The 15,441-nt window shown below is 42.7% G+C and overlaps 1 pseudogene; it reads left to right on the forward strand.

Moving 5' to 3' along the window:
* Nucleotides 1–523: 523 nt before the first annotated feature.
* Nucleotides 524–7,995, forward strand: LOC119735723 (annotated as a pseudogene).
* The last annotated feature ends 7,446 nt before the right edge of the window (nt 7,996–15,441 follow it).

Here is a 15,441-nt window from a genome sequence, read left to right on the forward strand (position 1 = left end):
AGTAATGAATCAGTCTTAACGGCCGTTTCAAACCTTGTGGAGTCATGACCTTAATGACGCGCAGGGTACTGGTCACGCAAACTCCAACCAATCAGAGCGTGAATTCATCAGAGTATCCCAGCGTCCTGTTTGCAGGGCGGGGGTACGAGCGAATCCTAAAAATAACATAAGTATAGTACTCACGCGTGCGCAATACTACCAATTAGTCCACATTTTATGGAGTCGGATATTCACGCTACACCGGTCGTAAAAATCCATCACCGATTGCAAAGTTGATCACCGATCACGAAAGTCCATCACCGATTGCAAAGTTGATCACCGATCACCGGTCGTGCAAGTCCATCACCGATTGCAAAAGTCTATCACCGATTGCGAAAGTCCTTCGCCGATAGTGCAAAGTCCATCACCACTCGCGAATATGCATCACCAGTAAAAGTTGATCATCGGTCGCAAAAGTCCATCACCGATCGTGAATATGCATCACTGATTGCATAAGTGCATCACCGATTCGGTGATCACATTAAAGGCCTCTTTGGCGTTCCATAGTATAACACCATACATTTCTTTCGTTGCGACTGCCGCAGTAAATTCATCCCTCTCATATACATCGTTCGTCAACAATGATGCGATTTAGGAGTTTTGTTTTGATTTGGATCGGCTTGATTACTGTCCATCATGTAGTCGGGCAGACGGTTATATCCAACACCACCTTGGGCCCGGTTATGGGCGTGAAGTTGGGCATACCAGGTGTACCGTCGGCACCTGTAATCACACGCTACGCTGGCATACCGTACGCTGAACCGCCCATTGGGCAACGACGCTTCGCCAAGCCCGTACCGAAAACTCCGTGGGACGATGTGCTCAACGCGACAACCTTCGGCTCCAAATGTCCCCAAGCCGACGATTCCGATGATGAGTCTATGTTTTCACCAGTTGATAATTTTTTACCGAATACAGATGTAGATGAGGACTGTTTGTTTTTGAATGTGTATGTCCCTCACGACGTTGTTGAAGCAACGGGACCCTTGCCTGTCATGGTTTACATACATGGTGGCAGTTTTGTTTTCGGTGAAGGTGCACACTATGATGGAACTCTCATAGCGGTTCAAGGACAGGTCATCGTCGTCAACATCAACTATCGTCTCGGACTTTTTGGCTTCCTCAGCACCGGTGACGACGCAGCACCCGGGAACTACGGACTCTGGGACCAACGCCTGGCCATCCAATGGGTTAAAGACAACATCGCAAGCTTTGGTGGTGATCCAGACCAAATCACCATCTTTGGTGAGTCGGCAGGAGCATTGAGCGTGACCTACCAGATGGCTTCACCACTGAACGACAAGAACCTTTTTCAGAAGGTGATATCTCAGAGTGGAGTGGCTTTCCGTGCAGCTGTAATCCCAGGTAATTTAGCCCAGTTTCAGGCTTGGAAACTTGCTGCATCCTTGGGATGCAACATTATCTTTGGCATCAGCACTACACGTGATCTGATTAGCTGCCTACGGGGATTAACCGTGGAGGAGCTGATGAGTCAATCGAACATTATAACAACAGCAGCCACGGTTGATGGAGAGTTTCTTCCTACCGACATCATCTCCCTCTTATCCCATCCACGTGTTGGACAATACGACCTCCTTCTAGGAGTTAATAGCCAAGAAGCGTCTGCTTTTGAGAGTGCCGATACTTACACCGCACAGGGACTCCGTGATGCCATACAAAGCCATATAGCAAATACATGCCAATGTGATAACCCGCAGGAAATCACCAATGCAATTTTTGCCTTCTATTTCGGTGCGGACAAGTTAGAAGACACCGAGAAAAATCTTCTAAAATCATTAGATGTGGTTGGCGATATATACTTCGACATTCCTGTCGCCAATTTCCGTAATGAACATGCAACGATATCTGGCGGTAACACCAAGACATTTTACTACTATTTCGACTACGAAGCTGGTAAGGAGTTTTTGCTTCGTCCTGATTTGGCTGACTGTGTTGCTGGGGCGCCTCACGGTCTTGATCTCCTCTATGTATTCGGACTCATTAACTTTCTCTTCCCAGGAAACTCGGAAGTGAAGTCATTATCCGACACCATCATACAGTACTGGTCGCAGTTTGCAAGGAATGGGTAAATAAATACACTCACCCAAAAATAAAGTCCCCCCTCAATACTTTTGTTGTCTAACTCAAAAACTACTGGGCACATCTTGCTCAAACTACGACTGATCAGTACAGACATTCCTTAGCAATCCAGCCATACTCTTTGTTTGGCCCAAAACAGTGATAATGTGTACAAAATTATGAAATTTATGACAAATGGTACCCCCCCCCCAAAAAAGTTGCACTTTTGTATGCGTGCAAGGCGAGTGTGAACCACAACTTGCACGTATACAAAAGTGCAACTGTTTTCGGTATCATTTGTCATAAATTGCATAAATTCGTACACATTAACACTGTTTTGGGCCAAACAGAGAGTATGGCTGGATTGCTAAGGAATTTCTGTACTGATTAGTCGTTATTTGAGCGAGAGGTGCTCAGTAGTTTTTGAGTTAGACAAAAAAAGTATCGGAAGTGGGGACTTTCTTTTTAGTTGAGGGTTATTAATATTTATTGTCTTTTATACAATTACGGATATGGACTACATCGTGTCGAAAAAAACCGAACCCGCTAAGCTTCCAGCGTTAGAGAAAAATATATCGCAAATATCGATACATGTTTGGAAAGTATATATAGTTCATTTATAGCTTTTCATCGTCGAACAAAATATTTCCAATTGGGTAAATATGAGACATATAGGGGATAATTCCAATGGGGTAAACATTTATTGAGTTATGGCCAATTCTAACGTAAGCACCGATTTTTCCACGGTCTCAATTATCATTCATTAGGAATATAATGGATTTGGGATGAGGGTATATTTTAATTTCTTAAATGTTTTAACCCGCCGACGCAGACAGCCCATTTACTAACACGCTTACAGTAAGGGGTCCCTCCGGGGACTCAGATATCTAGCGCCTTGGTTTGGTTTGAGGCTACACAACACTGTATCTATAATGTACACAATCTCGACATGTCTGTAGACTATAAATAAGGCCGTCCTTGATGGGAAACAGATGTTGTATACATAGTCTGTGGTCAAGCCGTGCACTGTCTACCCGCAAGTGACCTTGTTTTGTGCACGTGCATATGGGCGGTTTGTCGCCAGCCCAGGTTGTCAGGCTCAGATATGCCTGACCCGGGGTCACACACTAAAGGTGACTGTATATATCCGTAGTGTGTGTCTCTGGCTAGGATTAGATGGAAGATCACCAGAATCGGTTTGATTTTTTTTTTTATTCAGGTAATTAACAAAATTGGGTCCCCAAAAGGGCAAGTTTCTGCGTGTAATTTGTCTTTCTTTATTTGGTTCTAATTTTTTAAACAATGGTAATTTATCCTTTTGGAAGTAATGGTAGTCCAGGAAAGGACTGCTTGGTTAACGTCTTAGATGTTTACTCTGCTGCTCTATCTCTGCCCTGGTAGCCTTTGCAAAGATGCAATGTTCATATTGCGAACGTCAAAAAGTCAGTCATTGTGGACACAACGAAAAGCGGCGGTTTGTTTGCCTTGTTTTCAATTGCCCATAACTCAATAAATATTTTCCCGATTGGAAAGATGTATTCAACTCTCTAAATATGTATAGACATTTGGGATGCATTTTTTTTAAAGCTGTGAAAAAGAGGACGCTTCAGGGGTTCGGTTTGAATGTTTAGTACACCCTGTATAAATCCTTGTTTTATGCTTCAAATATTGAGTCAGGCTCAATACATTTCACATTCAACATCAGTAGAGAAGGTTTAAGCTTGCAATCCGTGTACATGTACATGTAAACAGTGGCGTTTCATACTCAGCACATGTGACTTCTTATTTTAATGTCTAAATTTATGCAATGTCTTGATTCGTTGCACTCTGTCTTTCCAAGATTGTTTTCTATAAGAGGACGTAGTTTTGATTAAACGACCCTTCTTAATTTGTAGCTGGCTATTTTCTATTCGAATGCTGCCAATCACAGTGTCACTAAACAACAAACGTTTATGTGGGTACATTAGATACGGCTTATACATATACAATACTCTTGGTCAATGGCTTTTTTCTTTTTTGTCTAGGAATCCGAACGGAGCCGGTTTACCTGAATGGCCTGAATTTGAGGCAGAGAACGAAACGTACATCATACTAGACGCTAACATTAGGACAGGACACCGTCTCAAAGCTGACAGAGTAACCTTCTGGAAGGACTTCATCCCAACCATCACTGAACTCATTGATACAAAGACCTGTTCCTATGAAGTCCCTGTAAGAAGTGGCACCGAACAAAAGCCAGACACCAAGACGGTACAGATTTCAAGCCAAGACGCAGAAGTGTTAGGATCTGTCGTTGGTGCTGTGCGAGTTGCTGACGAGGCAATGGGTGGGCGAGAGATTGTCGAGTTCTTAGGAATTCCTTACGCAAAACCACCCCTCGGCGATTTGCGATTTAAACCAACTCAAGAAATAGAACCGTGGGGCGATGAACCACTCGGTATCCCAGAGAAGCTACCACCCGCCTGCCCACAAGATGTCACCCAAGATCCTTGGATGGTTCGACTTGGGTTTAATCAAACTAGTGAAGACTGTCTGACTCTTAACATCTATTCTCCAACTCGAGAACCTAACGACCCTGCTTTGCCAGTCCTGGTTTTCATCCACCCCGCAAAGTATGGAGTAATAGGTACTTCCTCAACCCAAGACGCAACTCTTCTTGCATCTCAGGTTGAAGCTGTTGTTGTGGTGATCAGCCATCGTATAGGAGTTCTTGGATTCCTGTCCACTGAAGACGAAGTAGCTCCTGGTAACTACGGACTGCACGATATCCTAACTGCTCTAACATGGGTCAATACGTACATTGGGAGCTTTGGGGGTAACCCACAACAGGTCACAGTCCAAGGCCAAGGATCAGGCGCGGTTCTTACCCACTTTCTCATTCTTTCTGAGAAAGCAAATGGTCTATTTAACAGAGCTGTTCTGATGAGTGCATCTGCCATATCGCCACCCGTCGATAACCCAGTCCTTCCAAGTGCATCCGAGAAAGCAGAAGCTTTAGCCATCAAACTGGGATGCCCTACTACAAGCAGTGTGATCATGATCGACTGTCTCCGTGAAAAGCCCGTGGCTGACTTTGTGTCCAACACTGTCACTCCTCCGTTTGGCCTTGCTTTTCCAACCGTTGTTGACGGTGATTTAATCACCAACAAACCCATCGAGTTGATGAAATCCGGACGAATCAACGACGTGGCCGTCATTTTGGGGTTGCGCAGGACGAGAATGCCGCACCTGCATTTTTGTTCACCGGCCTGACATGTCCAAGTGTTGAAGAAGTTCAGATGCACATACAAGATGTCAGCAGGCTGTCTTTTACTAATCCAGATAAAGCAGCCCTCGCTCTGATAACGGAATATACCGGGAAGGGTGGACTTGATGACACTTGCGAGACACGGGGAAGTTTCAGACAATTCATGAACGATTATCTCTCATTCTGGAGCACACTGGAAGCTGCTAGACTGCACGCTGATGCCGGCCACTCTGTCTACTACTACTCGTTTGATCACAAACCACCTGCTCATTACATAGGACCACTTCCACCCCATGCAGGACCCGCCTTGGCAGATGAAATGCAGTTCCTGTTTGGAGATCCATATAGTCCTCTCGTGGATAAACTCCAGCTATCCTACAGGCTAGAAGACAAGCAGGTTACCTTGGAGCTGATGGCATTCTTGAAGAACTTCGTGTACACTGGGTAAGATGATGTACCCTAGTTTGTAGTTACTGTTCCAAACCAAATATCTCTGACACGAGACAAGTCATGGATAAATTATCATATGAATTAATGACATCTTGATAGATTTTCAACATGAACAGATTTAGCGATCGTATCCAAGAACGGGTTCAGTTTTTCGTTACTAGTCGGGCGCATCGCCGACTTCAGTTGTAAAGAAATGCTTTCTTAGTCGCCAAAATGCTGATAAAATACACCCGCATACAATGTACTCTTTAAACAAAAAAAAACAACCCCAGAACGTTTATACACCCCTGCAAAACTACGTAGATTCTTTGTACTTGGTTGGTTCTTCTCTTGATGACTCCAAAGGGGAGTTTGAACAGGAGGCCAGAAACACCGGGACAAACCCCTTCTCTTAGCGATAAGTGTTACTGGGTTTTTGAATTACACAACACACTGGACCTTTACGGCTTTTACGTCCCACCCGAATGACCAAGCTATATGCTTAACCCTAAAAGGGCAGGGTTATTTTGACCATCTCTCCGCCGGGGGGGGGGGGGGGCGGAATCCCCCCCCCCCTAAGATCTTGGCCATCGAGTGACTCGGTTCGTGCATAGAGCATCTCATCATGAACATACCCAAGAAATTTCATGACTATAGGTCAAAGGGTTTTGAATTATGGCTAATTAGTTATTCATATGTACGAATGGTAATTGTGCTCTGTGTACACGACGTATATGTGAAAGTTCAGTTTTCGCTGCACAGCATCCAGTGGTCTGATTTTTATGTTTTTTGGTATCAAAAGATGCGCAAGGCTCGAGACTAACAAATCATAACAGCTCGGGTCGCGAAAAAAATATTCAAGGCTATCGTGGAAAAAGTTGAGGGGGCGGATTCCACCCCAGCCCTTTTAGGGTTAAGTGCCTTGCTAAAGGGCGCTAGTGTCCAGACCCTGGCTCGAACCCACACTCTGCTGCCTCTGAAACACCCAGAGCATGAGTCCGGTGAGGTGTTCTACCCGCTAGGCCATGAAACTCCACTTATCAAAATCATGAAACTCCACTTAAAATATCAGATCCGCCTATAAAAAGAGTACATGATAAGTAAAGCTATCATGAACCTTCTGTTTTTGTCTTATTATTCCCACTTTTAGGACTCCTGGTACTTCGCTGTCTGGAGTGGAGTGGCCAGCATTCGATTCTGCCAGCCTGACGTACATGTCACTCACCGACTGTCCCCAAACCTACTCAGGCAATGACAACAACTGGGAACATCTCCATCAGTTCTGGGCAAGCTACCTACCGTCCGTCACTGCACCTGTCACTCCACCTGCAGAGGTTACTCCCTGCCCACCGGACCCAGAACCTTGTCTCGTCGGTGAGGGTCTCGGCTTGAAGCTTACCTTACAGGAGGCTAGTACCGTCATTGGAGCTCTGATAGGAGCAGTGATAGGCGCATTGGTGTTGGCTGTCTTCTTCTTAGGGGGTTGTTTGGCATATAGGGCTCGGGCACGTCGGATTCAGACTCAGAGCCAGAAAGGGAAGGGAAAGAGCACGCCGAATTATATGGAAATCTCTGAAGAGTTAGATTCACATATTTAAGTGTTTAACTCCAAGCAATCAGGGAACCTCCAAGGGAAATCTTTCCTTGTTTAAAATCCTCCCCCCCCCCCCATCTCGAATAAAATAATCAATTCCAAGGATTTTGAGCGCGTTGTTTAGCCGCTAAAACGGATCTAGATTGTCATAAATTAAAACGGATCTAAGGTAGCAACCGTCTTTGTTTGATCTATAGCATATATTTTGACTCATGTTTTGTTCAGAACTGCGGAATTGTATTGGAATTACTGCATTAATACTTGCTGTTAATACTTGTAACCAATCTTATTAAAACATATCTGGACTATTATATTTGGAGGAACGCAATGCTTTAACAGTTACATGGAAACTCTACACTTTCAAATACTGAGTACAGCTTTTTATTCTCAATGTACACCATTACAATACTGCATTGTATTTTAATTTCATGCGAAATATGATTATTGCAAGCATGTAGACTAGGCGTAGGGACATTGTTAACACATGTGTAGGCTTTTCAGTTGTAAGAGCATAATAATTTCTATAGAGAGCAGTGAGGTAGGAACTCAACTTTTAAAACGAAGAAGTTAGCATGTACATGTTTTTATTACAAATCTAAATGTGTTTCACCCGGGCAAGAGGGACATGTTCCATTTAATCTGATCTGAATGTTGTATTGATTCCTATATTAAAGGGAAAATACAACATTTGCAAACATCAACAAATAAAACTACCAAATCATTTTGAAATACCTTGCTGGACTGTTAGTGAATGACAGTGTAAAGCATCCTGTAAAATCATGGCACCTGGTATACTGTCATTTTCAAGAAAAGTGGTATTTTTGTATCAATTTCCAACGCTGATCGGCCGATCAGCTTTGGAAAAAACTGGCTGTTTTCAAATACTGGCCCCAATTGACCATCGCACTGGTTTGCAATCGATTACACACCTATGAACGGGTACAAGCCAGCTAGACTGGTTCCCTGACCTTACAATTCCCCAATATATGTAAACTGCTCTGTTTCTTCTTAAATGGAGTCAGGGAACCAGACTACAGGAAAATGATTGTTTTTCTTGGTTTTTATAGCATTTTCGAACCCAAAACCTCAAAAAAGTCTGTGTAACTGTATTTGCTATATATTTCCAACCCCCCAATTCCATCCATTTTTGAAAATTACAGCAAAAGCAAATCATGTATATTCCCTTTAAGAAAGGTTGATACAATAATTCCGCCATTTCGGGCGATTCACAATGCAGTGCGCCACCAAGAGTTTGCCACGGAGAGTTAATTTTTCCGAGTGCATTTTGGGGGATGGTCAACAAATTGCAGCCCGGGACACATTTGAAATTGTTCGTTTTCCGATTAGTAGTTTCGTAAGCGTGTGATTCGAGTATCTGTTTGCCCTTTTCTATTCTTATCATTTCAACACCATTCTACACAATAAACAATCAAATCATCCTGATTTTGGTATTTGTGCTTGCAGCAGCAACCGGGTACGCCGACCCAATGTTTTAATTACATCTTTCAATAATTCGAACCTTTAAAGACTTGATAGTATTTACAGAACTATCATCTGTTATCTAGGCGTAAGAGCCTTTCATTATAGACACATTTAAGTAATCAATTAATTATACAGAATTATACCTGAGACGTACAACACTCGTTTTTACAATTGTTATGATTATTTCTTATTATTCGTACCCCATTTGATATTATGTTTAGTGTCATTGCTGTGCATGATGACTACCAGGTACGACAGTGTTTTAATTCATCATTCAATAATTTGAACCTTAAAGACGTCTTGATGGAGACAATATTTACAGAACTAGGGTCTATCATTTAGGCGTAAGAGCCTTTCATTTAGCATATTTGCGTAATCAATAATAGAATTAACCTTGAGACTTCTCTCCTCTTTACAATTGTTATGGTTATTTCTGAATATTCGTACCACATTTGATATTATATTAAGGCAAGCTTTTCAGAACTATCTTTTTTGGTTTTGTACAATACCAAATACCTTCCGCTGGGGATAAATCACGCATACTATGGTGCAAGTCTATTCAGACTTGTTTGCGTTCTGAACGCATTAGATCGCTAGAACAATTCCAGCATCTCATCTAGTATATCTGATCTTTATGAATCTTACTGCCAACCTGCAATTCTCGTTTTATACCTCCGTCAGAGACTACTCCGACCATACCTTGATTGCCACTTGTTACGGTGGATTTCATTTGAACCTTTCAGCTTTACAAAACTTTCCTTTAGGCTTCAGAGCCTTTAGCTAAACTTATAATTGAATAATCGCAAGATACCACTCGTCTATTACATTATGGCTGTTTCTGGATTTGTACCCCATCTAACATTGCTGTGTTGACTGCCAGATACGAAAAACCAAAACCATATTTGGAAAAATGGAAACGTACACCTGAACTATGCAAGACAACTCCTTCAGGCAAGGGTAGCAATGTTCGTCTCTTATAAATACTGTTTGAGACATTGAACAACTATGAAATTACAACCAGACTTAACAACTGTGTTAAAAATTGTGTGTTGTCGTTGCTGCCCGCAAGCGTGAAGTGATCTACCTTCAATCCAACCACGCACACATTCCTGTGCCACTCCCTATTCAAATTACCCGCCCTTAACCACTCTACCGTGTCTCATTTACATATCAATGATAAAGCAGATTTATTCTAATTCGTCCCGGTACTCAACCGAATAAATCAATATTTTTTATCAATATGGTGTTTTCTGTAAGGCAGCAGAACGCTATGCCCTGCCCTTATCTATCATTAGCTCAAGTAGATCCCCGTAGATCCGCCATTGAATATTTCATCGTAACCTACACTCAAGACTCACGTCGTGACGAGTGCGGTATACCCCAGCATGAGTTAGCAGCTTGTGGCAATTGCGTCGTGTCCTGGAAAACGCGACCCCTGTGGAATATGTTTCCTTTTTGACTCTCGAACAATTAATCATATTTTACAAAAATGAAAAGTTGACTGAAACCAGGGCTCGAATTACAATAACGAAAACCCCATGTCATCGATAACTCTGACGCAGTTTGGTACAACTGTATACGTCATGTATACCCATCAAAATTAAACGATATTCCAGTTTCTGATAACCACTGCAGAATGTAGGCTTACCTTGCCATTGTCCAAGCAATAAAATCAAATTTGCGATTGAGGATAAGGAAGAAATGAAATGAACGTCCCGTTTTCCTTAAATTGCTCGAATCGGCCGTTCATGTAGCCGGCGTCGCATCTTCACCTCGACGTGATTAGAACTCGCCATCTTTAAGTGTGCGAGGCAAATCGTGACATTCGTCGTATTTCAACGAAACAAAACACTACAGGTACTTCATGAAAAAGCCAAAGACTCATGAAGGAATGACAACACTCCATAGGAACGACTGGATTGGATTCGAATCAGAGTAACAGAGGAAGAAGGCAGAGCAGCGGCGCATCAAGCTTTTATGGGGGGGGGGGGGGAGTAAAATGAAGACATTATTGTATCGACGTCTGAACCGTCTTAAAACCATCGAAACATTTACGATTAATACCCCCCCCCCCCCCGCTGAATACGCCACTGAGACATAGAAAAGTACAGCTACGCCAACCTGATGTCGCTGAAGGGCAGAAAATATGTAAACAGTTTATCACGTGGGATCTTTGTTCAAAACCCGAGTCCTGAATTCCATCAACTTTACACTTTTTTTGAAATGTGGTTTATTGTTCGATAGGTAAACCGAAACATATAACACTGGGGTCGCATTTTCCAGGACTTGATTCAATTGCCGCCAGCTGCTGACGCCTTCGTAGATCATGTCGGTCACGCGTGTAGCTCGCGATGACAGTGTCGAATTGGCTGGCTGAGTTGTTTTCAAAATTTTGATAGGCTAAGCCTAAAACACATGCGCAAACATATAGGCTTGATTTCAAGTCCTTTTTGTCATGGTTTCGTACGTTTACTATCGTATGTGCGTCGAGCTAATGATTAAAGGCGTACTGGAAAAAAAACGAGCTGGGTGCGCAACGCCTATACGTCAAGACATTCTTGCTGTACGGTTGGTCTTTCTCGATACTACTGCGCGACCATCGACCTCTAGGCTTTAGCACAGATAGACGGTGGGCGGTAACGATGAACGAAACACGACCGTCTTGATTTTAGATCTACAACACAGGGGTACGTAAATAAGGAGGACCGCTTGTTCTAGCGAGCTATTTACACGGCCCCAATTGCCATTTACAATTAAATGATCAAGACCAATCCAAAAACTAGCCCAAAATCAAGTAAAGCCTCTGTCATGAACTAACCCCTTTTTCTCAAGGAATTGGAAACATTTCCCCCCAAAATCCCGCCATATTCAAGCAGTTTTCTGCAAATTTCTCAGAGAAAGCCTATCAAAACCAATACTGTACGCGTCCTAGAAAAATGCTCACCTCATACAGAAAAAAATGGAGCGGCATTGCGCCTGCACCATCTGGAATTTACATGGCGTAACAGATTGCGTCTGTTTGAAAGATTGTCACCTTCGCAAAGTTTTGAGGAGAGTCCTCATTTCTGCTAATTGGTGTCAGAATCCTAGTTTCCAGCGGGTCAATTGATAAAGCCATCAGTAAAGTCATCAGTGTCTGCCTAATTGCACTAATTGATTAAACAATGAAATGCATATAAGAATATCTGGATTTGGTTCGTCTTCACCAGTCATTGTGTGAGACATCAACAGCCATGGAGACAACTCGCTTCGCTTTCTGCATCCTTCTAGTCAGCCTTGGTAAGTACCTATCTCACCGACTGACTGAATGACGCACTGACTGTGTCACGCGTAACGCAACTGGCTGTAGACTGTTCGAGATAGTCGGGCAGTGCTGTCGTATAGTACGGTAACAAAAGGGTGGGCTAAATCTGGCACAGTGTGCAGATCAGATGCATGAAACAGCAGTGAAAAGTCATTCTGAATCAATTGAATACAATTTTCGGCACTCTGTGACACGCTTGACTAGGTTTGCCCGTGCCTTGATTGATTCAGAGAGGTCACCCAGACAATTCAAACTGCTTACCCATATTATCACGTGAAAAGAACTACTGTTGAAACTGATTCATGCTTCACGCGAATGCAAACTACGTTAACAACGGAACCCAGATACGAGACCCAAGCAAATTGCAAAGTTTTCTCTGTTTTTCTCAAAATGTATAGTATCCACAGAGCTGAAACTTCAATTTTTCATCGTACAATCTTGATAGCAAATGTCAACATGTGTGTGACACGATCGTGAAAGAGCTACTCTATTATGTTCTTTTAATGTATATGGACAAGTAATGTGCAAAATCTCATGGAGAAATTGATAGATACGGACACATTTTAACGTCCTGCTTTGGCGTGTTTTTTTTTTTAAGGTTCGAAAACTCTTTAATTTTAATGCACCCAGCACGCGGACTTGTATTCGAGTCACCAGACACCGAGTAAGAGCCCGAGTCAGAGACACCTCTCCAGAGTCCGAGTTCGAGTCCTGAGTCATGCAGGTCGAGTCCAAGTCACGAGTCACAAAGGTCGAGTCCGTGTCCGAGTCGAGTCACGAGTCACCTTTAATCATTGGAAAAAAGTATGAGGTAGGCTACTTCTAAAATATCACAAGGTAGATGTTTCGGTTTCGGTTTTTTTCACAGATTTTCTCTTATTATTTTGATGAACTTGTACGGCACACATGCGCATAGCACATTGATGTTTTCAACTTAAAACATTGATCCTTTCTTCAGTCTTCTCAACGTTCCATGCATACAGCCACACTCTAATAAATCCCGGGTCAAAGTTGACCCTGATTTGGGACAGTTGACCTGACACTCTTTACGGTCAAATTTGACACCTATCTTGGGTACTTAACTAAAAAATGTCCTTTTCTTGGTCACTTGACCAAGAAAAAGGTCATCTTACCAGGGCACTGGGTCAATTGGAGCCTGAAAAGGTGTCAATTTAACCTGGACAAGTTTCATTTTGACCTCGATGTCAAATCTGAACTGATTTCGAGTCAAATCAGACCCGGGAGTTATTAGGGTGCACCGGTTGTGCTAGCAGGCATACTTGCGCTTCTCGCAACTTTCTCCTTGGTACGGAAAAATGCATGAACAAAAGAATCTGGTCGAACCATTTAAACAGGTTCCACCGTTCAGACACGGCTCATCCACACAGAAAGCTGTGGTACAAGACAGGCAAACGTTATAGTACGTAATTATATGGAATTCCAAAAAAACACATCAAGACCAAACTACCTCTATTCTAAGCCAATTATCCTGTTCTTTCTTTCATATACAGAGTTCAAGTCTCGCCAATCGCAGTTCACATTCTATGAGATTATCTTGGTTCCAAACACTGACTAGTCTAGTCGCAGATTCGCAGTATTTTCAATATGTTGTCAATTGTAATGCTTAATTTTCTTTCAATATAACCATTGATATAACAACCAAGTAAATCCTTGTCATTTGATTTGAGGATTGTAGGTCACGCGGCATTCATTAATCGAACTATTGCATGGCCTACGTCATAACCGTGCATTTTTGGTTCCATTCACCGTGCACTTTCGTCCCATTTGATCTATTGCACGATGAGACGTGCAGTGGCCCGGCGCTATACGATTTTTGCTCACATTTTTTAGTTAAGTACCCAAGATAGGTGTCAAATTTGACCGTAAAGAGTGTCAGGTCAACTGTCCCAAATCAGGGTCAACTTTGACCCGGGATTTATTAGAGTGTGGCTGTATGCATGGAACGTTGAGAAGACTGAAGAAAGGATCAATGTTTTAAGTTGAAAACATCAATGTGCTATGCGCATGTGTGCCGTACAAGATCAACTCCGAACCAACTGACGTGACTGTGATTGCACCAAACTGTTCAGAAATTCTCCTTTTCCGACTTCCCATTAAACTACACGTAGTTATCAAGTCAGTTGAAATATCAGCTAAATTGCAAGGCTGTAGATGCAGTATTTCGTAAGGGTCATTTTAGGGGTAATATACCTTTTTGTAAGGAATAATAACAAAGGATTGCACACTTTAAAATCTTGTTTTCTTCACACTCATGTTCTATTCCTAGTAGCTAGCTAGGCACCAGGGGCAATCTTCAAGCTGAGGTGCATACAATTAACATGTGTCCCGTACACCAAATTGCCTTCTACAGACTGGTAAAGTCATTTACTAAAGTAAATGAATTCCAGCCTGTAGAAGAAAAAATTCAATTTGTAGCATGCAATTTGAAATAACCCCACATACATGCAGTAGTTTTGATCCCAGCACGAAGAGCGTGGCATTACTGGGGCTACGCAGCGTGTGCTGCAGATTTGGGGTTCCAGTCCAAGAATTAACCCGGCCATATTCGGTGTTTCACATGCAAACATACTGTACCCACTACCCCGCCTCGACTCCAGGGGCGCGTGCTCGTTCCTTACACTAACGATCGCGCAAGGCATGATGGGAAACAACATGGCGCTGCAAGATCGTACCCACGGGGCACGAGGTTGTACTGTACCTAATCTGGTAATGATATGCAGTATTCACGCATGACTCATCATCTTTACTTTGCTTGTACTATAGGCAAGGATCCCAACGGGGAAGGAGGGAAACTTGCTACAGCTTAGTCCGGCATGGGTAAGCTTTGGTTCATTATTGCGGACCTGTTGCGAGATGAAAGTGGCTAATATAATTGCAAGGTATAAGTTTTCAATCCTTTACCCGGCAAAGTAATTTACAACTTGGACAAATAATGTAAAGACGTACGAAAGCTGAAACAAAATTGGAATTGCGTATCAACACTTGCTGCATGAGTGAGAAGAGAGGACGAGCGAAGTTCATCGACACAGCTCATGCACATTCAAATGTGATTATTAATGATGTTGGCAATTCTCGAACAGTACCTTCCTCAAAAGAAAGTACCGTAGTTGCTGAGAACAAGTTAATTGTTACGCTAGACTTGAACAGTGCCATCCTTTTGATACACACCAACTCCAGCCAACAGTCAAGAACATATGCTCGAATTGAGTAGGCTACAAAAGGTACAATTCTAAAGACAAAGAGAAG

This window comes from Patiria miniata, unplaced genomic scaffold, assembly GCF_015706575.1.
Source record: "Patiria miniata isolate m_02_andy unplaced genomic scaffold, ASM1570657v1 HiC_scaffold_29, whole genome shotgun sequence".
Taxonomy (NCBI): domain Eukaryota; kingdom Metazoa; phylum Echinodermata; class Asteroidea; order Valvatida; family Asterinidae; genus Patiria; species Patiria miniata.